Genomic DNA, 26,635 nt, shown 5'->3' with positions numbered 1-26,635 from the left:
GAGACACACTGGTGCCCATTTCACCCACTGCAGAGGGGCCAACACTAGAGAAGGGTCCAAGTGCACTCATGAATCTGTTCTGGAAGGCCTCGAATGCAGTTAGTAGCACCTGAGCCAAAGGCTAAGACAGTTGTCCAGCTTGAAGTTGTAGTTTTTCCTGTTCTGTGTTTCTCTCATCACATTCTCTTTTCAGGACGGTCAATTCTTTTGATTGTTGACAGGTGACAGAGGCTGGTTCAGGTAATGATATTGAGGTATTGGGGATGAAGGAGAAGTTAGTAGCACAATCGGTCCAGCCAATTACTCTATTTAATTCAGGGGTAAAGGAAAATTTGGAAACCCTGGAGCTTGGAGAAAGTGTGAGGGGCTATTGTCTGAGTAGCATTACGTCCGTAAGTACGGTGACCCCATAGTTGAAGAGAGGTACATCCAGTGATGCCAGTCCAGTAATATTCGGACTTGAGCGGGCATCCTCGAGAATGATTATCATTCTTGAGTGGGTAAGGTTGTAGACCATAAAGTGCTGAATGTGCTCTCACGTGCCTCAGTGGTTATATCTAGTAGGACTAGTTCTGTTTCCACTAAATATTCCTGAGGTACCCGAATAATGGGTGGGAGGTCACTAGGGGAAAAGTACGACTCCTAGGTCCCTTAGTCTGAAGTCTCCCAATTTTTGGCAAGCCGACTACTGTTTCATGTACAAAGAAACTTGAGTATTGGGAGACTGGGAAGAACGAACAGACAATAGCCCGCCCACAAGTGTTGATGAAAAGAACTGATGACATTATTAGAGTGTATATACTAACGCAAGCTGAAGGAGATTGTATATGACATTATTGATAGACATAGGATGATGTTATTGATAAACATGTACTATATAAATGTTGTCTGAGCTAAAAGACATGCGTTGGACAAATGAACCTGTTAAACTTGAAGAACTGTAGTTGAGTATTCTGTATAACTGATACATGTTCTATTGTACTCTGTACCCTTCCAAATAACGTATTACATGTTTTATTGCACCCTTGAAGGGCATACAAAAGGTCATCTCCAAGCTTCAGAGGTAAACAGTCTATAGTAAAAGAAGAAATCGTTTGGTTTAGATTTGCATGACTTTCTAGTCTCTGAGACAGGATCTAATCATACACGTGTGCAATTTCTTCTGGCTGGAAGAAAGGTTGGGAGGGATCCCCCTTTGTTAATACAGGCCATGAAGGTTTGGCGATTGTCATCTCAGATTGGGGGTGGATTGGATTTGGACCCGTGCACTCCACTCTGGGATAATTTGGATTTTGGAGAACTGACTAGGATGGAGGGAGCTGGAGCCTGGCGAATCTACAATATAATACATATTGGACAACTGTATGAGAATGAGCTATTATATTCATTTGAGCAACTTCAGAGATTATATGATCTACCTAGGGGTTACTTTTATGTCTCTTTGCAGTTAAGACATGCTCTGGCCTCACAGTTTCGGGGAGCTTCCCCGAGCTTTAGTGCAGATTCCTTAAGGGTGCAACTGTCAAGGTTGGGCCAAAGATGGCAAATTTCTTCTTTGTATTCAATATTGGTGGAAGGATCTGGTGAAGGGGGCTTGCCGGAGCTGTGATGCAGGTGGGAGGGTGATCTGGGGCATCTTAGTGACAAGGCATGGGATAGAGTGATATGTAGCCTGAAAGAGGTCACTGCATCAGTCAGATTTTGCCAGGTTGTTTTTTCTGTTGCACAGAGCATATCTCACCCCTCTTCGGCTCTCTAAATTTAGTGGGGGGCAGAGGGTGCTGTGTCCCAAATGTAGGAGTGAGAAAGGGGACTTTTGGCATATGCTCTGGGAGTGTCCATTGGTCTCATCCTTTAGGGGAGAGGTGGAGGATTGTATTAAAAGGTTGGAGGTGGGAGTGGTGGCCTTGACTCCAAAACTTTTCATATTCGGTTTAGGCCTGAACAAAAAAACCCGTAAACTTATTAGACTGCTTATCAACACGTTACTTATGTTGGCAAAGGTAGTGATAGCTAGGAAATGGATGGCACCTGAAGGTCCGACCTTGAGTAGCTGGATTGACCTTGTTAACATTACAGTCGGCCATGAAAGGTTCATGTACACCAGCAGGAACCTTGTGGATAAATATGAAAGAATATGGTGCAGGTGGAGGATATCCCCATGTCACGGAAGGGTTGAGGGAGGTGGAGCTCTCCTAATGTAATGCTTGGGGCAGACATCCAGCCGCTTATTATTGAGCTATTTAGGTTAACGACTATACTCTGTATTATCAAAACTGTATTATTATTGCATTGCATCTTGAAATTGTGGAAGATGTGCATACCTTGGCTTGAAAATCTGAATGTCAAAGTTTTTTCTTTTATGATCCTAATGTGTGTGAATATCTGGCAATACCTGTAACACTGTGTGGGTTAGAGTTGGGGATTAAGCCTATTGTTATGGGCTTTTTTTGATGTTTAAATGTAAAAAAAGTAAAAAAACAATAAAATTTTATCTGATTTAAAAAAAAAAAAAAAAAAAAAATCGTTTTGAGGATTAAGACCCTCTATTATGATAACTTGTTTAGATCTACAGACAGCGCAGTCATTAACCAAGGGGGACTTGCATTACATAGCAATAAAACATGGTACTGAGATCCTGCATATAAAATCTTTAAGGTGATAGTTTATTATACTATCAAAGGGTGGAACTGTCGAAGTCGTATAATTGGATGAACGAAAGTATATTGGTTAATATTGTATCGCTACACGTGGCATACTGCGATCGCACGGTAAAATACGCACACACTCGCACTACATTACGTTATCTATATATTTCATATATAAAATGATTCCGATCCACAGTGATTTATGAGAAGATAGTATTTAGTTTATTATTAGTTTATATATTATGATTATATGTACACTTTAGTGTTATTTAAGGTTCAGGTTATAGGAAATGTGTCATGTCTGATATCATTTTATTCCCCTATTCATCAGCAGTTGTCCGGTTCTTTTGCCGTAAAGATCGCATATTGCATACTCTAGTTATTGATGTTAGGGAATAAATAGTCAGAGTGATATCAAACTGTAAAATGCTAATGGACTAGTTGTAACTGGTTTCTGGGCGGGAGAATCATCTGGAATGTTGACCTCAGCCTTTGAGGGGGTTGTTTGAACTAGCCTATGACCTGTTTACCCTGGACCCACCCGAAGTCTGGACCTATAGAAGCAAGCCACGTCATCTGCATTGTTCTCTCTATAACACTGAATGTATATAATTATAGCTGCGCTCCCACTAGCTTCAGTCATTCTCTGACCACAGTATTCTAGAGTGAACTACTGTGAATTGGTAACCGTGGGAGCGCAGCGAAGCGCATTGCGAACACAGCGGTATGTATGGGGTTTTTTGGTATTGGCTGTACTGTACTGTATTATATTATAATCATGTATTGAACTGTTAAACTTTATATCTACTAAAATAAATCACTTTGTGCATTGGAAACACAATACAATCGCTTGGGCAATGCTTATTTGAAAATGATAGAATTACTTTAATACAGTTTATTAGAGAGAATTGTAACAAAAGGAGGCATTTAGCTGGCAATATGCAGAGAAAGCAGGGAAGTAGAGCAAAACATTGGCAGTTATGTACCTAGGTGGAGATTAAACCAGGTAAAAACATATGTGTAGTTTAAAATTGGTTTACTTACATGATTTAAAAGCTGCTTCCTCTCAGCAAACAGACAGGGTGGGTGTGATAGTCTAAACAGAGCCAGGGATGGGCGTTTCCTTTTAAAGAGAAGGTGGGTGTGTCACCTGTCCATCAAGCTAGGCCTGTGGGAGGAGTGTCAGGTATAAAACCCTGCTTGTTTCATTGTTCAGGGAGATCAACGCTGGGCTAGCTGGCTGATCTGGACAGAGAGCTGGACTATGTATAGTAAGCGTTGAGGGTCTCCATAATTGCTGTGCAAGTACACGGTGCCAAAACATTATTACCATCCTGACAATAAAGAACCATAAAAAGGAAGAAGTTTGTACGCGTGTGCTTCTGCAGTAGCGGGCTCTTGCCACAGAATGTATAAAATAATGTTTTTCCAAATCAACTTTGAACAAGAAAAATATACTAAATTTCCTTCACGATTGGGTAAAGTGGTGCCGTGCAATATCCCCGGAACCAGGTAAAAGTCGTAACTAAGGTAATAGTTTGCTTGAGGTCAAGAAGGGCACGGAGATCAGATATAACTTTCCTAGTAGCTGGGATGTCCTCTATCTCTTAGTCGTCATCCCTGGGAGGGTGTGTCGACGAGACCGGGGTCCTATAGATTGCGACTTGTCTTGAAAAATGATGCGTGATTTCAACTTTCTGTATTATTTGATTTCTGAAGGATGATTTATTCATGGTTCAAGTAGATGCAGTATCAGTTAATTGTACTGGTGCGAAATACACTTGCCGGGAGAATAATGCTCTGGATGGTTGCTGTCAGTTGTTTATATCATCACTCAAACTGTGCTGGTGTGCCGGAAAGTTTGGGACTCATGTAGCTTAAATTCGTGGTTTTATTAAAAAAAAAAAAAAAGGAAAACAGCATGCACAGTTTTTATTCTCTGACGAGTGTGAATGCTGAATAGGTGTACAGTTCAGCCACAAGGCGGTGAGCTGTGTGTACACTGCAGTCGGCAGTAAGTCGTGCAGATGAATGATTAACCCTTGTACTCTTGAAGCTCAATAAACAGACAGCAATGGTTTTGTCGTTAGTATGTTCTGGATCAGCTGGAGGGGTGATCGGCGTAGAAAAATAGAAGTGTGGCGAGATGTGTTTGGCCACTCACCTCCTCATCCTCCTGGTAACCCTTCTATGCTACTTTGCTGCCTTTAAACTGTGGCTGCAGACTGCAGGGCATCTCCGGTCCTGCCTGCAGCTGATCGTGAGGACATTTCAGTGGGTCAGACGCCAGAACAGATCTCAGACAGAGGTGGGTCGCGAATTGCAGGAGATTGCTTGTAGTAAAAGTGTGAAGTGCCGGCAGACTCCTGAAGCTGTGGTTTCAGGACAGCAGATGCACTCCCCCGAGTGTTTGTTGTTGGCAAGCATCTGTATCTGCGCCGCAGTGGGTGTAGCACCAACAGGCCCCTGGACCGATGCGCTGCAAGCTACAATTGACGGCCACAACCACCACACTCCGAGTGCACAGCAGGCCCGATGGGTGACCCCCTCCTGACGAAGGCAGAGGGCCGCACTCACGGGACCACATCACACTGCTGGTCAGAAATCCACGCCACCTGGCAGACCAGCAAGCGGTGATGAATCGAGTGCAAGCTAGAGTGGTGAGTCACGGCTGGACAAGAGCAGTTGATCCCAATGATTGTGTTCAGTCCATAGATTTTGTGCTGTGTTGCGCGTGGAAGGCTAGGCAGCAATCACGAGACCCAGGTGTATGGTGGAGCCGCGAGTGTTAGAGGGCTCAACATATAGCCATAGCACAGGAGAATCATGGCCGGATTAAGGGGGGGGGCACGTGCCCCGGGCCCCCCTCTCTCTGAGGGCCCCCCGCCCCCTGGGAGGAGAGAAGCGCAGCAGCTAGAAGTCAGCGATGTCAAAATGTACAGCAGCCTCGGTGCTGCTGTACATGTTTCCTGCTGGCAGCCTGGCAAGGAGTTTGTCCGTCCGGAGGTGCGTTCTTGCGTTAGGGAGGGAGGGGGTCTTTACACTCTGATAAGAGGAAGCCTTAGCATTGTAATAGGAGACGTCTAACTGTCGTAAATGCTGTACACCGATGTAATAAACCAGCACGGCTGCTTTGCAGAGTTGCCTCCCAGGGCAAGGAGGAGGGGTGAGAGAGCTGCCCAGCATTTGTCCGGTTCAATATACAAGTAAGGAGAGTGCACAGCATAGGAAGAAAACAGAGCCAAGTCCAGGAGAGGCTTAAGTCTGTCAATAATGAATAAACAACAAGAAAAACCTGGCGCACGGAGAGATGATTCAAAAATGGAGATCAGGGGGTAAATGTATCAAGCTGAGAGTTTTCCGGCGGGTTTGAAAAGTGGAGATGTTGCCAATAGCAACCAATCAGATTCTAGCTATCAGTTTGTAGAATGCACTAAATAAATGACAGCTAGAATCTGATTGGTTTTTCAAACCCGCCGGAAAACTCTCAGCTTGATACATTTACCCCCAGGTGTGAATCAGTATCTGCAGCTGAAGAGATCAATGAGATCTCAAATGTAAAAAATATACAACACAACAGAAAACAGCGCTGATGACTGATAAACACAATCAATATGCAACCATCTGTGGGTAATAAATGTATATAAACACTTTATTAAAAATGAACCATAAAATAGACAACACTGGCCAGTGGATAACAACTTGACATATAAATAATCAGATGAACCGACTGTGTTAACCATCAATAAGGCTGATGAACCATGGAATCGATCACTCCTAAAGAGAACCAGCTAAATGTCCCACATCAAATAGATACTAGTGTCCAATGACCCCGTTGAAGATCATGAAGTGGAGCTTCAAAATAAGTGTGGCCACACTGATGGTGGAAAGTATACGTCACCGCGATGATGGTGAACCCCACTTCAATGCTTCTAACACATGTAGTATGGAGGAGAATATGCCATAAATGCCACAATGAGAAAACCGCCACTCCTGAATGAAAATCAAAGTCGCTAAACTGCTAAAGTAGAAAGCGCAATACAGACCTGGTCCGATACTCAGTCCCGTATTGTGGTCTGTATGCGCACGCACCTCATACCCAGAACGAACTCCGGGACCTCCGTGATAGATATGTAGGTGAAGACGGCAATCCGTGTAAGTAGTAAAATAGCAGCTAGCACAATCGTGGCACCAATTGTATAGCGATGATATGGCTCAAAAAAGGCAACCTCCAAAAATCCACTAGGGATATGAGCTGGGTCATGGATCATTTTTAATAAAGTGTTTATATACATTTATTACCCACACATGGTTGCATATTGATTGTGTTTATCAGTCATCAGCGCTGTTTTCTGTTGTGTTAAGTCTGTCAATGACAGCCTGAGAGAGAGAGGTTATCTGCTGCTCAGTGTTGCCTATGGCAATGCTTGTTCTGTACAGCGGTTTCACAATCTTGCTCAGCAAGGCACCCTGCGTCCTGTTTTTTTAAGTAGTTGGGTCAAAATGATGTAAGATGTATTTAGACCCCTTCACCATCACATTGTGCCTCTTTATCACTGCGCCCCTTCGCCATCTCACACGCTGTGTCCCCCCCTTCAGTGTCTCTGTCTCCCTCCTTCAGCGTGTCTCTCTCTCTCTGTCCCCCTCCTTCAGCATGTCTCTCTCTCTCTCTGTCCCCTTCCTTCAGAGTCTCTCTCTCTGTCCCCCTCCTTCAGAGTCTCTCTCTCTGTCCCCCTCCTTCAGAGTCTCTCTCTGTCCCCCTCCTTCAGAGTCTCTCTCTCTCTCTGTCCCCCTCCTTCAGAGTCTCTCTCTCTGTCCCCCTCCTTCAGAGTCTCTCTCTCTCCCCCTCCTTCAGAGTCTCTCTCTCTCTGTCCCCATCCTTCAGTCTCTCTCTCTCTCCCCCCTCCTTCAGAGTCTCTCTCTGTCCCCATCCTTCAGAGTCTCTCTCTCTCCCCTCCTTCAGAGTCTCTCTCTCTGTCCCCCTCCTTCAGAGTCTCTCTCAATCTCTCTCTCTGTCCCCCTCCTTCAGAGTTTCTCTCTCTCTGTCTCTCTCCTTCAGAGTCTCTCTCTCTCTCTCCCCCCTCCTTCAGAGTCTCTCTCTGTCCCCATCCTTCAGAGTCTCTCTCTCTCTGTCCCCCTCCTTCAGCGTCTCTCTCTCTCTGTCCCCCTCCTTCAGCGTGTCTCTCTCTCTGTCCCCCCCCTCCTTCAGCGTGTCTGTCCCCCTTCACTCTCCGTTCCTTTACTTACTTTCATTCATGTTCTGCTGTCTTCTGTCCTCTCTGCTGCCGCTCCTCACTGATGCTGTTGGACGTGATGACGTCACGCCCGGCAGTCAGTGAGGGCAAGGATCCGGTGCTGGATGGGTAAGTTTTTTTTGTTTGTTTTTTATTTTATTTTTAGAGGGTGATCGCGGCACCCTTGTGACAGCGCCGCGGCACCCCAGGGAGCCACGACGCACACTTTGGGAACCTCCGCCGTAGTCTGTTCTCCCCATGATAGGCAGGACTGAGCACCTCCTTCCGGGATGCAGCTTAAATACAGATGCAGATAAATGTTAGGTTTAAGCACCAGGCACTGGCTCGGCTCAGGAGCCTCGAATATGCACTTCTTAGTCACATCAGGATGCTCACTCTGGTACAAGTTGATTTTTTAGTACAGGTATCTCAACAGTGTCCTTCTTGCCACCACCAATGCATGGCTATCATGAACTAGGAAACCCTGATATTCCTGCCACCCTTGGTACCAGGTGTCACCAGTTGCTAGAGACACCACCTCATACATGTCACCATTCATCTCCTTGTCTGAGAGAGAGCGAGATGTTTTGGGACTATTCATTTATTTTTCAATGTGGGTCTAAGTTTGGGGAGAAGGAGGGCAAATTTATTAAACGTGAATATGAAATATTAATTGTCAGTAATGGTGTGAAATGTGTTTGTTACATGTGAATGCTATTAATGTATTGCTGGGCTGTTTTGTGGGGGGGGAATAGGTTTTTTAATTAAATACTATTAATTTTATTTAATTTTATATTCAGGCCTATTTGCAGGGAGGGAGGCCTACTTATTAAATGTGGGTGCTATTGATTTAATGCCAGGGTTGTTTTAGATTTTCACGAACATTATAGGATCTACACAAGCAACAACTGAGTTTAAGACACCAGCAGCCACAGGTGATGAAAGTGACAAGAACAGGTAGGAGAGAGCAGGACAGTCTGTCATCTGTCCTGAATCTGGTGGGGCAGTCCCGAATTTGGGTGACTGTCTCGCTTAGTCAAGATTTCACTCATCTTCCCTCCATGTACTACCTCTTCCTGAGCTCAGGCACATTCATTAACAGCTTTCTGCACTATCCTCAACCTTCCCACCACTGATGGACAATAATGACTCGGCTTCCTCACCCTGCCCTATTACCCCAGTCATACTTCTCTGCTCACCAAATTTCCACCCCTGTCCAATGTCTCCTCCACACAGTGATCACCTGCACTCCTGTCTGATCATCCACCTTCTGCCATATCCTCAAACCATCTTGCATGCCTCTCTAGCCCCTTCATCACCACCCTTCCCTCCCATCCTTTCCCACCACGGCCCTGTATGTCAAAGCTACCTACAAATGAATTGACCCCTCAGTGGAGCCAGCAATAACCCACCTCCATTCATTATACCTACTTTATCTCCTGCTTTCACTATGTTATTCTTTCACTCCAACAAACCTTTACTCAGCCATTTACAGTTCAATATCTCTTCCCGAAATCTGCTCTATTTCCTTTGCTGCCAAATGGCTCTATCCTGCCTCCTGCTCATTCATCATCAGACTTCCATACAGAGCAGAATATCAGACAGGTCTGCTAAACATAATTAGATGCCCCAGCAGCAGATCACAATGCTTTGTGCATCATCCAATGTTACAAGAAATATGATAAGATGATTTGATTTTCCTCCAGATGGTCACACACTGCCGGCTCTCACTGTTCAATTCCTGGTTACACATCAGTAGTACCAGTGATTGTCATCTCTGCATTCCAGTCTGCGGTGTTTCCACCCTGCACCTTCCAACCACTTGGACTAGATAGGAGTAGCAGGAAAGATCTGTAGAGATAAGCTGCAGCTATGCTGCCACTCAGCCTGTCAGTGTCTCTCTGGTCTGAAATACTCCAGCTTCCTCACATATATGATCAAATAAACCATCATATTCACATTCCATCATGGGTTGGTATAATCATAATTGGAACAGAACACGCTAACTAATACAAATATGAAACTATCTATAGGACGCAGATCATGATGGTCCTCATACAGATGATCCCACGATAAACGGGAATAGTTCCATATATATAAAAAGAAGAAAATAAATCGCACCATTAACAATGGACAATTATTACAGAGTCCCAAAAAAACCAATCATCCACCTTATAGGAACCTGACACACACAATGGTCATCATCCAGACACATCCACTGGTGTTACTGTATAATGTGCCATTCCCAGCAGTCACCTCTCCAGTCAGCAGCTGAAGGATCTTGTTGGTCAGTTCCAGGATCTTCTGGTCATTGTCTCTGTCATGTATCAGTGAGTGAGGTGGAGGCACCGTGATGGGGCTCTGGGTCCTGCTCAATCCTCCTGACAAACAGGGATGGCTGCTGGGTGTCTCACTATCACCAGATGTCTTCTTCACCACTGTGTAATCCTGTGTACTGAGGGAGACATCAAATAAAAGCTAAATTAAAATGCACCTATACAGGACTGTCATTTGTGCATAATATACAAGAAGTTTCTATCATACAAATACCACCCCTCTCCTAACAACTTCCTATATGCAGGAAGTATCAGCTTTAAAAAGGAGGAAACATTCTAAGGTCACTACAAAACTTTGTGTTTAGTGTGGTCACAGAGCTGTGCAGAAATTTAGAGAAGAATAAAAGAGTATATTAAGGATATCAGCGACACTAGCAGCAGCAATAGGTTAAGCTATCTGCCACACATGAAGATCTTGTCATCTGCATCACATAAATGAGGTAGGTTTTCGAACAGATAACACTCTGTAGAAATTTCAGGACAGTTATATTATGTTTGGAAAAGCAAAAACAATCTTATTTGGCTGCAATTTATATATAACATTATAATAACAGGACACCAGAGACTGCCCCACCTATACTATAATAACAGGACACCAGAGACTGCTCCACCTGTACTATAATAACAGGACACCAGAGACTGCTCCACCTGTACTATAATAACAGGACACCAGAGACTGCCCCACCTGTACTATAATAACAGGACACCAGAGACTGCTCCACCTGTACTATAATAACAGGACACCAGAGACTGCTCCACATGTACTATAATAACAGGACACCAGAGACTGCTCCACCTGTACTATAATAACAGGACACCAGAGACTGCCCCGCCTGTACTATAATAACAGGACACCAGAGACTGCCCCGCCTGTACTATAATAACAGGACACCAGAGACTGCTCCACCTGTACTATAATAACAGGACATCAGAGACTGCCCCACCTGTACTTTAATAACAGGACACCAGAGAATGCTCCACCTGTACTATAATAACAGGACACCAGAGACTGCCCCACCTGTACTATAATAACAGGACACCAGAGACTGCCCCACCTGTACTATAATAACAGGACACCAGAGACTGCCCCACCTGTACTATAATAACAGGACACCAGAGACTGCCCCACCTGTACTATAATAACAGGACACCAGAGACTGCTCCACCTGTACTATAATAACAGGACACCAGAGACTGCCCCACCTGCACTATAATAACAGACACCAGAGTCTGCTCCACCTGTACTATAATAACAGGACACCAGAGACTGCCCCACCTGTAGTATAATAACAGGACACCAGAGACTGCTCCACCTGTACTATAATAACAGGACACCAGAGACTGCCCCACCTGTACTATAATAACAGACACCAGAGTCTGCCCCACCTGTACTATAATAACAGGACACCAGAGACTGCCCCACCTGTACTATAATAACAGGACACCAGAGACTGCCCCACCTGTACTATAATAACAGGACACCAGAGACTGCCCCACCTGTACTATAATAACAGGACACCAGAGACTGCTCCACCTGTACTATAATAACAGGACACCAGAGACTGCCCCACCTGTACTATAATAACAGACACCAGAGTCTGCTCCACCTGTACTATAATAACAGGACACCAGAGACTGCCCCACCTGTAGTATAATAACAGGACACCAGAGACTGCTCCACCTGTACTATAATAACAGGACACCAGAGTCTGCTCCACCTGTACTATAATAACAGGACACCAGAGCCTGCTCCACCTGTACTATAATAACTTGTTATCTCTTACGTGCTCTGTTATTATTATTATAGATTTGTAAGACACAACAGTGCTCCACAGCATCGGACAGCGGGAAAAACATAAAACATGGATATTAAATGATAATAAATAACACTTTGTAAAGCTCAAAATACAAGGATTCTGAGTGTCTAGCGCTTCACTCTGGCTTGCAGCCTCTCATATGTAAATGGAATACTACCCAAAAAATTCTGTATATAGATAACACAAACACAATGTTTTACATACATGAAGCGCTTCCTTACTTTGCACTTGATATTTTTCCACAAAACATAGATGGCATTCAGTTGTAGAAATCTCTATATGGAAAAATAAAACCTCACATAGGGGCACATTTATCAATATTCACATAAAGTTAAAAGTAGTTTTCAATCCTTATCGCATTTATGTACAGCCCTGCACAGAAACAGCAGTTCCGAAAAACTGCTGTTTCTGCGATGTAAAAAATCATACTTACCCCCCTCTTCGGAAGCGCTGTCTCCGGGTCTTCTCCTCGTTCTTTTCATTCTTCAATTGCGCATGTCCAGTTCCAAGAACTGGACATGCGCACACAGATCCCCTCTCTGTCTCTGCAACGATAGTTGCAGAGAGAGAGCGCTGAGTGACAGGGAGGGATCATGTGATCCCTCCACACATGCGCTGTCCAGCTCTGCTCTTCGGAGCAGAGCTGACAGCATTAGATTTCTTCCATTCCGATGATGTACGCCAGCTACATTTACATGACAAGTTCCCGAAAAAAATGTTTTTTCGGGACATGTTAGATTGCGTCCAGGAGCAATCACCATTCTGTTGAATGGTGACTGCTCCCAAAAACGAAGAGAAATGCAAAGCAGCAGATATCCATGATATCTGCTGCGATGCCCCCTTAATAAATTTGCGGAGGACAGGAGGCACCTTAATGATCCGTTAAAAGCACTATCGTGCTTTCTTAAATATGCCCCCATAGTGTATTACAATGTAAAACATGTGGGGATAACTATGGGATAAATGTGTAATCTTATAAGGATCCACCATCCAGACACCGTGTTGACACCGTCGTATCGCCCCCTAGGGGTTTAAACTTACGAGATGTAACTCTAAAATGCGCTGAACAATATAGTCATAGGATGGCCTCCTTATCCCACTGAACTTGATATGCACAGAATTCCCAATCTATTCGTCAATAGCACTTCAGCTTCTCTCATCACCAGGAATGGAGATGCATGCAAACGAAAAAACGATCTTGTGTTTTACCCTTTAATAAAATCACTCTCAACAATAAAATAGAGGAACTTTAAGACAGATGTCAAACAGCGTGTCACAAACAAAAGCCCCTCTCACTGGTTTAGCGACTCGCGCTGCTGTCAGTCCCCCCGACAAGTCCTCTGCATAAAACCAACGCGTTTCAACTTCACTGAAGTCTTTATCAAGGTGTAATGTTCAATTCCATTAGGTGTCCTTTATATTCCTCCGTCTGATATATATTCTCTGCCCCCTTTCTCAAATTGAGGCTTGGTATACGGAAGTCCTCAATCCATATCGAGGTTAAGGCAACTTAAAGCGACACTGAGGAATATGAGGTACTATCTAATACAAATACATACTATCTAAAGAAGAAACATGAACATATCTAATGAACCTCATTTAGCAAGAGTATCTTTTCTATTCAAAATAAGGTATATTATAAAGTCTCATATTCGTATCTTATGACATTAAAACAAAGCGCTGAACACAAGTACAGGGAATACTCCCTGCCTCCCAGCTATGACCAACACCGTAGAAGAATCCTACCACCAGGATATAGCTGAAACCCACCTGAGGATCTTCAGACCTTTCACTATTCATTAATATAGTGGGACAAAAAAAGAAATACCCAGCGACACAATACCTCCAGTACATCCTTCAGCCCCCATACACATCCTCTACCATGATGGGTCCACACACTGACAATCCCCCCCTAGTGCACCAGATCCCCCTAACCCCAATGTCTGACCCCTGTGTTGGATGCAGACGGCCCCCTTACCCTCAGGACCAGCAACAACTGCTGACAGCTCTGACATGTGACTCAGATGTATGATCCTCATTGAGGTAAATGGAGACAGAGATACAGAGCTCTAGGTGACCGCACAGACCATATGGGACATAACATGGAGGGATAATATATATATATATATATAATGACCTAATAACAGCCCATGCAGCCAGACAAGGAGAAGTAAATGTGACCAAATGTGGCACCAAACCATCAGCATCTGCTGCTAACACTGTGGGAGAACTACAACTCCCAGCAGCTGTGGTGAGGATGTATACAGAGTTATTACTACTGCCCCGTGTATGACCTATGGGGGTACAGAGGGATCTCATCATTATGTATCTATGTAGTTACTTCCCCCGTCACAGCCTCTCACCCGGAAGATGTAATACATCCGGTCTGTGCGTTCCACTCGGCTTCCGGTATGTGCGGTCCACTCGGCTTCCTGTCTGTGCGTTCCACCCGGCTTCCGGTCTGTGCGGTCCACTCCGCTTCCGGTCTGTGCGTTCCATCTGACTGACAGTTATTGTTTATGTTCGATATCTACTTCCGGGTGACCCTGAATAGGAAGAAGCAGAGAGGAGACATTGTTGTGTCTTTCAGCAGGTAATGATATTATTATTATAATGCGATGAGAGCAGTCTCTGGTGTCTGATTATTATTATTATTATTATTATAGTACAGGTGGAGCAGTCTCTGGTGTCCTGTTATTATAGTACAGGCGGGGCAGTCTCTGGTGTCCTGTTATAGTACAGGTGGAGCAGACTCTGGTGTCCTGTTATTATAGTACAGGTGGAGCAGACTCTGGTGCCCTGTTATTATAGTACAGGTGGAGCAGGCTCTGGTGTCCTGTTATTATAGTACAGGTGGAGCAGTCTCTGGTGTCCTGTTATTATAGTACAGGTGGGGCAGTCTCTGGTGTCCTGTTATTATAGTACAGGTGGTGCATTCTCTGGTGTCCTGTTATTATAGTACAGGTGGTGCATTCTCTGGTGTCCTGTTATTATAGTACAGGTGGAGCAGTCTCTGGTGTCCTGTTATTATAGTACAGGAGGAGCAGACACTGGTGTCCTGTTATTATAGTACAGGAGGAGCAGTCTCTGGTGTCCTGTTATTATAGTACAGGTGGAGCAGTCTCTGGTGTCCTGTTATTATAGTACAGGTGGAGCAGTCTCTGGTGTCCTGTTATTATAGTACAGGTGGAGCAGGCTCTGGTGTCCTGTTATTATAGTACAGGTGGGGCAGTCTCTGGTGTCCTGTTATTATAGTACAGGTGGAGCAGTCTCTGGTGTCCTGTTATTATAGTACAGGTGGGGCAGTCTCTGGTGTCCTGTTATTATAGTACAGGTGGTGCATTCTCTGGTGTCCTGTTATTATAGTACAGGTGGAGCAGACTATGGTGTCCTGTTATTATAGTACAGGTGGAGCAGGCTCTGGTGTCCTGTTATTATAGTACAGGTGGAGCAGTCTCTGGTGTCCTGTTATTATAGTACAGGTGGAGCAGACTATGGTGTCCTGTTATTATAGTACAGGTGGAGCAGGCTCTGGTGTCCTGTTATTATAGTACAGGCGGGGCAGTCTCTGGTGTCCTGTTATTATAGTACAGGTGGAGCAGACTATGGTGTCCTGTTATTATAGTACAGGTGGAGCAGGCTCTGGTGTCCTGTTATTATAGTACAGGTGGAGCAGGCTCTGGGGTCCTGTTATTATAGTACAGGTGGAGCAGGCTCTGGTGTCCTGTTATTATAGTACAGGTGGAGCAGGCTCTGGTGTCCTGTTATTATAGTACAGGTGGAGCAGACTATGGTGTCCTGTTATTATAGTACAGGTGGAGCAGGCTCTGGTGTCCTGTTATAGTACAGGTGGAGCAGGCTCTGGTGTCCTGTTATTATAGTACAGGTGGAGCAGTCTCTGGTGTCCTGTTATTATAGTACAGGTGGAGCAGGCTCTGGTGTCCTGTTGTTATAGTACAGGTGGAGCAGGCTCTGGTGTCCTGTTGTTATAGTACAGGTGGAGCAGGCTCTGGTGTCCTGTTATTATAGTACAGGTGGAGCAGGCTCTGGTGTCCTGTTATTATAGTACAGGTGGAGCAGGCTCTGGTGTCCTGTTATTATAGTACAGGTGGAGCAGTCTCTGGTGTCCTGTTATTATAGTACAGGTGGAGCAGTCTCTGGTGTCCTGTTTTTATAATGTTATATATAAATTGCAGTCAAATAAGATTGTTTTTGCTTTTCCAAACATAATATAACTGTCCTGAAATTTCTACAGAGTTTTATCTGTTCGAAAACCTACCTCATTTATGTGATGCAGATGACAAGATCTCCATGTGTGGCAGATAGCTTAACCTATTGCTGCTGCTAGTGTCACTGATATCCTTAATATACTCTTTTATTCTTCTCTAAATTTCTGCACAGCTCTGTGTCCACACTAAACACAAAGTTTTGTAGTGACCTTAGAATGTTTCCTCCTTTTTAAAGCTGATTCTTCCTGTGATCCTCTCCTTTCATCTGCATATAGGAATTTGTTAGGAGAGGGTTGGTATTTGTATGATAGAAACTTCTTGTCTATTATGCACAAATGACAGTCCCGTATAGGTGCATTTTAATTTAGCTTTTATTTGATGTCTCCCTCAGTACACAGGATAACACAGTGGTGAAGAAGATATCTGGTGATAGTGAGACACCCAGCAGCCATCCCTGTGTGTCAGGAGGATTGACCAGGACCCAGAGCCCCATCACGGTGCCTCCACCTCACTCACTGATACATGACAGAGACAATGACCAGAAGATCCTGGAACTGACCAACAAGATCATTCAGCTGCTGACTGGAGAGGTGACTGCTGGGAATGGGACATTATACAGTAACACCAGGGGATGTGTCTGGGTGATGACTGTATCATTGTGTGTGTCAGGTTCCTATAAGGTGGATGATGTCACTGTCTATTTCTCCATGCAGGAGGGGGAGTTTAGAGGTCGTTGTAAGGACATAATAATGGAGAAACACTGGTACTTCATATCACTGGGTAAGTGGAGACTTTCATTTATTGTAAAGGGTAGAGCAGTTTTAAGGGCCATCTATATACACAGTATCTGGTCATCACATATAAACAATGTATTTAGCCACTGTGTTTCTCCTACAGATGGATCCTGTAACAGAAATACCCCAGAGAGATGTCCTCGTCCTCTTTATTCACAGGATTGTACAGAGGAAAATCACAGTATCCCAAAGGAGTATCAGGTAGATGGGATTTAGGCTCAACGAATCCTAATATTCTAATGTGACTTTTCACCATACGATCTGTAGAGCCACTGCGTGTGTCTTGTACCTTGATATTCTTCTGTTTACTCTCAATGAAATCCAACATTAGGGTGAATATCTGACTGATATTAAGGTAGAAGATACAGAGGGAGAAGAAGAGACGTATGTGAGGGGTGATCAGCAGTGTAAGGTGGAGGAAATCCCTACAGATATCAGCACAGGTCAGTAATAAACACTTATTACAGAAAAGAGTCACATATTCTCCATGTTCAGTCACTACAACAATCTTATTCTACACCGTCCTCTGTCAGTACAAACTAATGTGGAAACATATCTGCCCAGTGGGGGAGTCAGGAGCCATCAGCCCCTATTAGACTCCTGCTCTCCTCCTCACATCATATCATTGTGCTACCAGCCCAGAGATCTGACCAGTCTCCTCCCCACACTCTCTGGTGATTCTCATACATCAGGAGCCATCAGCCCCTATTAGACTCCTGCTCTCCTCCTCACATCATATCATTGTGCTACCAGCCCAGAGATCTGACCAGTCTCCTCCCCACACTCTGGTGATTCTCATACAACAGGAGCCATCAGTCCCTATTAGACTTCTGCTCTCCTCCTCACATCATATCATTGTGCTACCAGCCCAGAGATCTGACCAGTCTCCTCCCCACACTCTCTGATGATTCTCATACAACAGGAGCCATCAGCCCCTATTAGACTCCTGCTCTCCTCCTCACATCATATCATTGTGCTACCAGCCCAGAGATCTGACCAGTCTCCTCCTCACACTCTCTGGTGATTCTCATACATCAGGAGCCATCAGCCCCTATTAGACTCCTGCTGTCCTCCTCACATCATATCATTGTGCTACCAGCCCAGAGATCTGACCAGTCTCCTCCTCACACTCTGGAGATTAATCTCAAGCTTTCAACATTACTCGTTTCGCTTTTCGAGTTGCTTTTGTGTCCTCCTCTTTTTACTTCATTTGGTCCAGACAGTCCGTGATATCCTTGTGCACACAGATATCATGTGACCTGTCCCATTTTTATACTGTAAGCTACCTACTTATAGTGAGGCAGATCCTCTTACACAGCATTTGCCCAGAATCTCTTGATAGGTGTAATGTGATTAAAATTATAGCTCTTCCACATCCTCTTTGCATTTTCCAGATGGTTCATATCTGATTCCACCTTTGAAGACCCAGAATGTTAGAGCCTAAACTCACAGTGTGTACCCCAGGTCTTCTGGGTCAAGTCCCGCAGACAGAAAACAGAGAAAGATACAACAATATCTTTATTAGAGATTTGCCTAGTACAATATCTCTAACTCAGCAAGAGGATACAAATATTTGAATATAAACCAGACCAACAGGTCCCAATAAACACTGGTTTACCCCTAGACTCCAATAACCACCCCCCTCCCCCCCACTGTCGATGATTAATGCCCAACCAATCCGGATGCGATATAATTGTGTAGGACCACAGGAGTCTGATGCAGAGCAAACAAGTCTAGTTCCACGATTATAGAATAAGCCAAGCAGAGCAAACAAGGCAGCAATTCCAAGAAAAGCTGGTAATCCAATAGCCACAAAACTCTCAGACTTTCGTTCTCAACACTCCACAGCGACTGCGCTAAGGTTGTCAATGATTTGATCACTGCTAAAACTAGAGGCCATTACTCAAGTCTCTTGGATCTCTCTGCTGCGTGAAAACCCCACCCGCTTCCCCAGGAATCCACACAATACAGCTGCTGGGGAATCCCCAATCGACTCCTGCAAGTACGCAAACTGCATAGCAATATAGTAAGCTCTCAAATTTGGAAGGATAAGGTGTCCGGAAGCACAGGACTGATATAATGTTTGATACGTGCTTTTCACTCCCCCCAGACCAGAGAGGACAGATGCTTGTTTATTATGGAAAATAGACAACCCGGGAGATAAAGAGGAGCATGATGCAGGGGGTACAAAATTTGGGTTCTAACACCATCTTTATCAAATTAAACCTGCCTGACACGGACAGAGGCAGAGGAGACTTTGGCCTGAAGGTAAATGATAAACAGGTCAAAATTAAGAGCAATAAAGTCATGAACTGAGTTTGTGACCCATATCCATAGATACTTAAACGTAAGCGTCCACTGCAATGTGTGGTGTGCTCCACTAATAGGAAGCTCGTCATCCCCCACTCCCTATGGCTAACAAGGCTGGGGAGAGAGGACATGGGAGGGAGCGGTAACATGACCATTAATATTAATGCGAGCAGCAGGGGCGGGGTATAACATTTGTACCGAGCCTATAAGCTTGGGGCCAAACCTGAATCTCCTCATCACTCCCAGAGAAGGCCACACTCCAATGAGTCAAAGGCCTGGGCCACATCCAAGGACACAACCACTGCCTCATCCCCAGGGACCCTCGGCATCTGAAGGTGGGTAAACAACTGTCTCAGATTAATCGACGTGGACTTCCCTGGCATGAATCCAGTCTGGTCTGGGTGGATTATCCGGTGTTGAGGCTTCTAGCCAACAACTTAGCGAGGATTTTAATGTCTGTGGTCAGAAGGGAAATGAGTTGATGGGGCTCTGGAAGCAGAGGGTCTTTTCCTGGTTTGGGGATGACCACTATCAAAGCTTCTGAGATGAACATTGGTAAATAATTGCTGTAATAATCACGAAAAAACAACGTCTGCAATTTGCTCACTGTGGAAGTAAGTTAAACACCAGGGGGTAAATGTATGATAGTCCGATTTTTTTTCAACTCACCGGAAATCGGTGACTTTGCAGTGAAATTTTAAAGCGGTGATGGCTTGTAAAGGCAAACTTGCCTTTACAAGCCATCGCTGCTTTAAATTTTACCTGCAAAGTCGCCGATTTCCGGCGAGTTTAAAAAATCGGACTATTATACATTTACCCCCAGCAATCTAAAATGGCAGAGATAGTATTATTATGCAATTCTGACCGAGCCAGGTAGACCATAAGGCTACCGCTCTTATCGCCCTGAGCATACATAGCATGCCTGGAGAAAAGGAGCCTACAATTCAATTTTTCCAGCAAATGATCTATCCATGCATTTTGAGAATGGAGCCACCACGGTCGGTCAGATGAGGAGTGAGTGGAGAGGTATGTTCCAGATCCTGACACTCCTGCTCAAGTCTAGACTCCCCTTCCATGGAAAACGTCTCACCACTCTATTAATCAAAGTGCTCCTCAGGAACGCCTTAAAGGCATCCTAGATATCATGAGACTGGACCGTGTCCACATTTAGTGCAAAGTACCCCTCCCAGTTTGCCACTAAATCTCTCCCCATGCCCATGAGAGTGAGCCAGAACGGGTTAAGTTTCTAAAGCCGAGCCCCAGAGTGTGACGTAAGAGTAACAAAGAGCAGAAGGGGGGAATGGTTAGAAATACCCCTAGGCAAGTAAGTTACCTCCCCCACCAAAGGAGCTACACTATGTGAAACAAGAGCAAGGTCAATGCTGGAGAAAGTGTGGTGTGTCATAGAATGGCAAGAAAACTGCTCAAAGACTCGGAAAAAGAAAGGCTCCATACATCTACCAACCCCATATCTGCCAATAATTTAGCAACCTTAACACCTAAGGGCATCTCCCGCCACCTCTGTAGACCAACATCAAGTACATTATTAAAATCACCCATACACACTACCGGGGCATGTGGGGAACAGGCAATAAAGGCAGCAGCCTTCTTAAAAACATCCAAGTTAAATGGTAGAGGGGCGTAATTGGCCAATAGGTTAATGGACAAAGTATCCACCAGGGCCTGGATAAATATTTAACGACCATAGGGATCAATCTGGGTCTATTCCAGCACAAAACGTAGTTGTATTCTAATTAGTTCTGAGACGCCACAAGAGTTAGGGGAATGCACTGCGTGGTAAGCCCTTCTGACCCAGGGCTTTTTCAAAGCCAGTACACGACTACTTACAAGATGAGTTTGAACCAGTCACGCTATGTTAGGGTTATATTTTTCAACCTGAGCCAAAGCCCTATTAACTTTATTATTGAGGCCCCTCATGTGACAAGAAAGTAGGCAGAGCCCCCCAGCACCACCCCTTTTGGAAGCCATCAGACAAGACATAGATTTGGTCCCCGTAATCAGACCCTCCACCCCACCCATACAGGCAAGCACACCAAGCAGAAAACAACAGATATGAAGTGAACAGGGCCCAATACAGACCCCAACAGAGTCCACGAATGTGCAAATACATGCACAGCTTAGCAGACAGAGAACCAGAAATTTCAAAAAGCTATTATTAGCTGCCATTCCCTCTTCTCTGTCCAGAAGTAGAGATAAGTTTACATCTGTAGCATCACAGAACATGGAAATGAACAAAAATAAAATAAAACTTAACAACTAATAAACCCTAGAATTCACCATGGTGAGTGGATGTGTGAAAACTGAATGACATTGTAACTTCTAAGAAACCCCCCCCCCCCTGCCGTATATATAGACAAAACACTAGTATACCTATAACCCTAACAATCCCAACAGAGGGATACCTACCACTAGCTTGCAAGAAAGAAATCTCCAGAAATGTAGCATTTACACATTGCATACTTGACAAGAGTTAGCATTCAGATTGATAGAGCCTATTAAAGATAAACAGTATGATAATACAATAACAAAAGGATCTCTATCCCGCTTGTGCCCCAGCCCTGGGTCCGCCGTCCCGCCAGAGTCCAAGGCCTCCTTAGGTGAAAAAGATTGAACAGCCATCCGCTATTACTCGAAGTCATACTGGAAACAAAATTTTATAGGGGAGTTGCAAGTTCCGAGTTTCTGCTTTATTTGAGTAAATTGGGCCCTGCTCTTCTGGACCTCGATAGCAAAGTCAGGGAAGACTAATATTATATGATTGTCATACTTGAGGGGCTCTTGAGTTCTAGCCAGTTGAAGAACAGTGTCACGGTCCCTATAGTGAAGCAGCTTCGCTATATAAGTACGAGCCGAGGCTCTTGGCTGAGGTAGAAGGTGATGGGCCCTTTCGGCAGCAAAGTTTGAGGTGAAGGCCTGTTTCCCAAACACCTGTGTAAGCCAAGTCTCCAAGAAAGATTCAGGGTTAGAGCCTTACGGCCGTTCTGGCGGGCCCACAAAGCGAAGTTTGTTACTTCTGAGCCATATTGATTTGTGTTGGTAAGTCTGTGTGTCCTTTCATTGGGGCGATAACATCCTCCAGTGAAGATATACGATGTTCATTCTCACCATTTCACTCCCACATTTCCTGCAGATCCTGACGTATAAGGGAGAGATCAGACTGAACATCTCCAATCCGGTCCATCACCCGTTTCTTAGAGGAAGTGATAGCTAGGAGAACCTGTTGAATGGAATTAGAATCCTCCGTGGCCACAGTAGCTCTTTCCGCAGACGCTGTGGATGGTCTAGTAGAGCCTTGAGCGTCATATGAGTTAAGAACAGAAGAGATACGGACGTATTTTTCCAGCTTTGCAGCTGCAGACGCTCTATTAGTTTTACCCCTGACTGAATGTAGCCTCAAATGGAACGGTAAAACACACATCAATAGGGAGGTAGCCACACAGATCTCTTCACCGTCACCTTGGGCACCCTCAGAGTATGGAAAGTCACTGCAGAAGAAGAATTGTTATAGAGTCAGAAGCAATATCCCTTAGCCCCACCAGATGGCAGCACTCACACTTATAAAATTGATGTGCACTTAAAATGATAGGAAAATTGCAGGCCCAGAGTCACAGAATAGGAGCAGGAGGGTCGGATGGTGGAAATCTCTGAGACAGCTCTGCTTACCTGGACCCTGTGACACAGACAGTCTGCAAGACCAGTGGTGTTTTTCAATCAAGTGCAGCAAAATGGCCAACCCCTTGGCACCTCTCCAGCTGGCTCCATCCCAGAGTGATATGTGAGTGGTTAAAGCAGAGAGGGGGCAGCGCTGGATCTCAGGTCCCCAATAACTGCCAGAGACCAATGACCTCTGCAATGACAGGACTCACAAGCAGGAAATGTGCCATCTCCGACGAGGTTAACAGGGCAATGGCGACCATGAGATCAGAAGCAATGCAGCCAGCAGAAAGAAATCCAGGCGGCAGACAGAAATCCCGGGTGGCATCGCTCCAGAGCCCTAGCAGGAAATCTCCCAAGCCAGTAGCACCCGTTTCAGGGATCAGCAATGTGTAGAATACAGATTTGGATCAGGATATAGATAGGAGAGTAGAAGCTATGCTACCTACTCCATGCCCTGTCATGCCATGCCCCCACCCTTTACACAGTTCACACAAAACAACAACCCTCTGACCCCCTGATCACCATTGCTCTGTGACTGGTTCATACAGCCCGCTAAACACTTTTTACCTTTGCATTCTGGTTGGACCAATATGCAATATGTAGCACTTAACCTCTTTGATAACCATTTATCAAAGTCCCATTATCCTATAGATTGTAAGCTTGCGAGCAGGGTTCTCTTTCCCCTCTATCTGTATTACCCAGTATTGTTTTATTATTGTGTTTGTTCCCAATTGTAAAGCACTACAGAATTTTTTAACTCAGTCCGAGGTGAAAGCAATGGGATCTTGATGCAATTAATCCCTTGGTGATGGTGGGTGATGACCAGTCATTCCCTGTTTTAACCCCTTTTAGTCATTTGTGATGTCAGAAGCGCTCCAGCTGCTCCCAGCTTCCTGTCCTTAGTACATTTACAGGAAGTGACTGGCCCACAATAAAACATCACATCTGGCCCTGTTAAAGAACAATAACTGACTGCTTAATCCTATACTCCAGGTGACTGCTGGGAAATAACAATATTGGTTACGTCCTTTCCTCTCTAGTCCTGTTGCTCATTTTAAAACGCTGGTAAAACGGGCCTTGGACAGTAAAAGCTCCACTTGTTTGAGGATATATCATCAAAGTCCATTATCTATAGTAGGTTTTGGGATTTCTGCAGTTGATGATTTGCCAGATTGTATTAGAAAATGGTTAACAAGATTTTGGAGATACTTTTTCAGATAAATAGCCGGAGATGTTCTTAATACACAGTCCCTCCATTGGTAGTAAGGTGGAAGAGGCTGAGTACATGCTTGTATCCAGATATTTCTGTATTCCTCTGGTACTGCACTAAATATTTCCCTTTGTCCTGTTACACTGCAAAGACCCTACAATACAATGTTTCTTCTTTTTGGTAATGTAAAATCAAACAGTGGGATGTAGTTAAAATGTTGACACCATAATGTCGACAAGTGATATTGTCAACACACCCAGGGCCTACTCTCACCAAGGAAAAGTGTAAATAAAACAGACACTTGTGTAAAAATTATTTTAATTAAAATAAAAACACCCCTACACTACCCTCGTTCACCCTCTTAGTTTCTTACCTAGATCCATGTTCGTCATCTTTAATAATTCCAGGGATGCTTGTCAAAATAAAAAACCCTGACACATGACGCAACACTAGCTCCTAAGAGCTCCCAGCACAAATGAGCTCTTTGCGTCTGTAGTTATATATATATATAACATGGGGATTACCCACGGCTTGAACTCAGGACTTGATTCAGATGCAGGCAAAGTGTGTAGTTCTGGATGGGAGCTCAACCATCCTCGTTAGCTTCTACTCAACCTCCTTTTTTTGCCAGAAGGAAACTGGAGAAACCAACACGATCATCAGCTTCAAATTCGCCCTTACCAATGGTCTTAGCATTGTCTACTGGTAATTTATAGAACTTGAAGAAGGTTATTTTCACTTAATTTTGCTCTCTTCCTAGCAAGGAAGCTGAATACTTTATTTTTCTTTTTGGATTGATTGCCGTGAGGTTTCAAAACACATATTTTGAGGTTAAATGGACACATGGGAATTTTTCTCCTCTTTTCTTAAAGCAGTAGAAATAATGTCCACCTACACTACTTACACATATTTTGACGTTTTGGAAGCTGGTGCAGATTGGACAATAGTAAGGTTTGAAGAATACTAGGTTTATGTTTAGCTTTTTAACGCACCAGTTTTTCTGGTTTTCCTGGAGACAGCCTTATGTACCAGTCTGGCATACCCTACTGTACGACCTACTGTACGACACTTTGGAGCACTGTGGCGCATTACAAATCTACGATATTAATAATAATACCCAGTTTCTCTGTGAGTACGAATTCACCTAGTCAAATAGACGGTAGAGTAAAACATACTTTTATTATATATATACACACAGATTAATGGAATTTTATGAACAGGTACCAGTGGGTTCACCTCAGCAAAACCTAATGCACAACAATATCTGAAAGGAGCTTAGTCGCGTTCTCTTGGTGTGCAATCCCTACTTTACAATCTTCATTCCTCTACCAGTATCGTAATGACCTTGTCCAATATTTTCCAGATTTTGTCAGACTCACAACATGGTGAAGTTCATTGAGCTATAAATTCCAGTCTCTAACACAATCCACGACCAGTCCAACTGGAGCTTAAACCCTCTAATCAGTACTGTCCAAACTGAAGACTCCTGCCAGTGGGGTGAAGCCCATTTTTATTCCTGGTCTTGTTCCCACAGTGGTGTTTCCTCAACAGGGCTGGTGCTATATTGTGCTGACCCGACGGATTGGCACCTACTTATTGAGACTTTCTCTGAGCCTCTCGTAGATCACATAAACAGCAAGCCTGCTGCTGTTTTTGGATTTGGCAAGTCTGAATGGTCACGTGTTACACAATAGGTAGCCACTTTATCAGACAAAAGAGGATAACCACCCTGATGCCTGGGTATGTTAAGTCCCCAACAGATTTAACCATTACAAAATTTTCAGGTAAATTCTTGATCTGGACCAACCGTTACTTCTGGCACACTATGGCCGCTGGTCAAGGAAATACCCACAAAGTACTGTTCCCTTTTAAAGGAAGTGGTATATCTATCGGTGCCTACAAAATCCACCTGGGTGGAACCTGTTCTCACATAGCTGGCCATAGTGACATACTGTGGGTCTAGTTGGATATAGACTGAGTCGCCATGTGTTGGCTCAGTGGAAACAGCTTGGCAGTATACAGTGTGGACTCAGGATGTCCTAGTCCTTTCACACATAAAATTATTTACTATTCACATAGGAATGATAGAAAACCATAAGCATGTAGTAGTATTTATAATTAGCCCATCCCCCAATCTCATATGGTATTGGCCAACCATTTCCTCTGTGAGGCCTTAACCATCTAATCAGCAGCATTATACACGACTTGAAAGTGTTGTTGAGTAAGGTGTACTTTGTCCTGGACCTCAGACCTCTGGAAGAGAAATATTTTACACGTCTCCTAAAGTGTGCCTTGGCATCAGATACCAATCCATTTAGCTGGGTCCTAGCCTGTACTATGCGGGTTTTATCAATTAGCCCAGGCATTGTGGCTGAAGAC

At 44.3% G+C, this 26,635-nt stretch overlaps 1 long non-coding RNA gene and 1 pseudogene across 1 annotated transcript in view; one reads left to right on the top strand and one right to left on the bottom strand.

The window, feature by feature from the left end:
* LOC142160138 (uncharacterized) overlaps positions 1–13,940 on the bottom strand; it is a 50,166-nt gene extending 36,226 nt beyond the window's left edge. The window contains exon 1 of the long non-coding RNA XR_012693062.1: positions 13,806–13,940. This is a non-coding gene — a long non-coding RNA (uncharacterized LOC142160138). The remainder of the gene's footprint in view (positions 1–13,805) is intronic.
* A 614-nt stretch (positions 13,941–14,554) lies between these two features.
* Positions 14,555–26,635, top strand: part of LOC142095510 (uncharacterized) — a 48,405-nt pseudogene continuing 36,324 nt past the window's right edge.

This window comes from Mixophyes fleayi, chromosome 6, assembly GCF_038048845.1.
Source record: "Mixophyes fleayi isolate aMixFle1 chromosome 6, aMixFle1.hap1, whole genome shotgun sequence".
Lineage (NCBI taxonomy): Eukaryota > Metazoa > Chordata > Amphibia > Anura > Limnodynastidae > Mixophyes > Mixophyes fleayi.
Note: the sequence above shows the minus strand (reverse complement) of the source record. Positions and strands in the feature narration are given on the sequence as shown.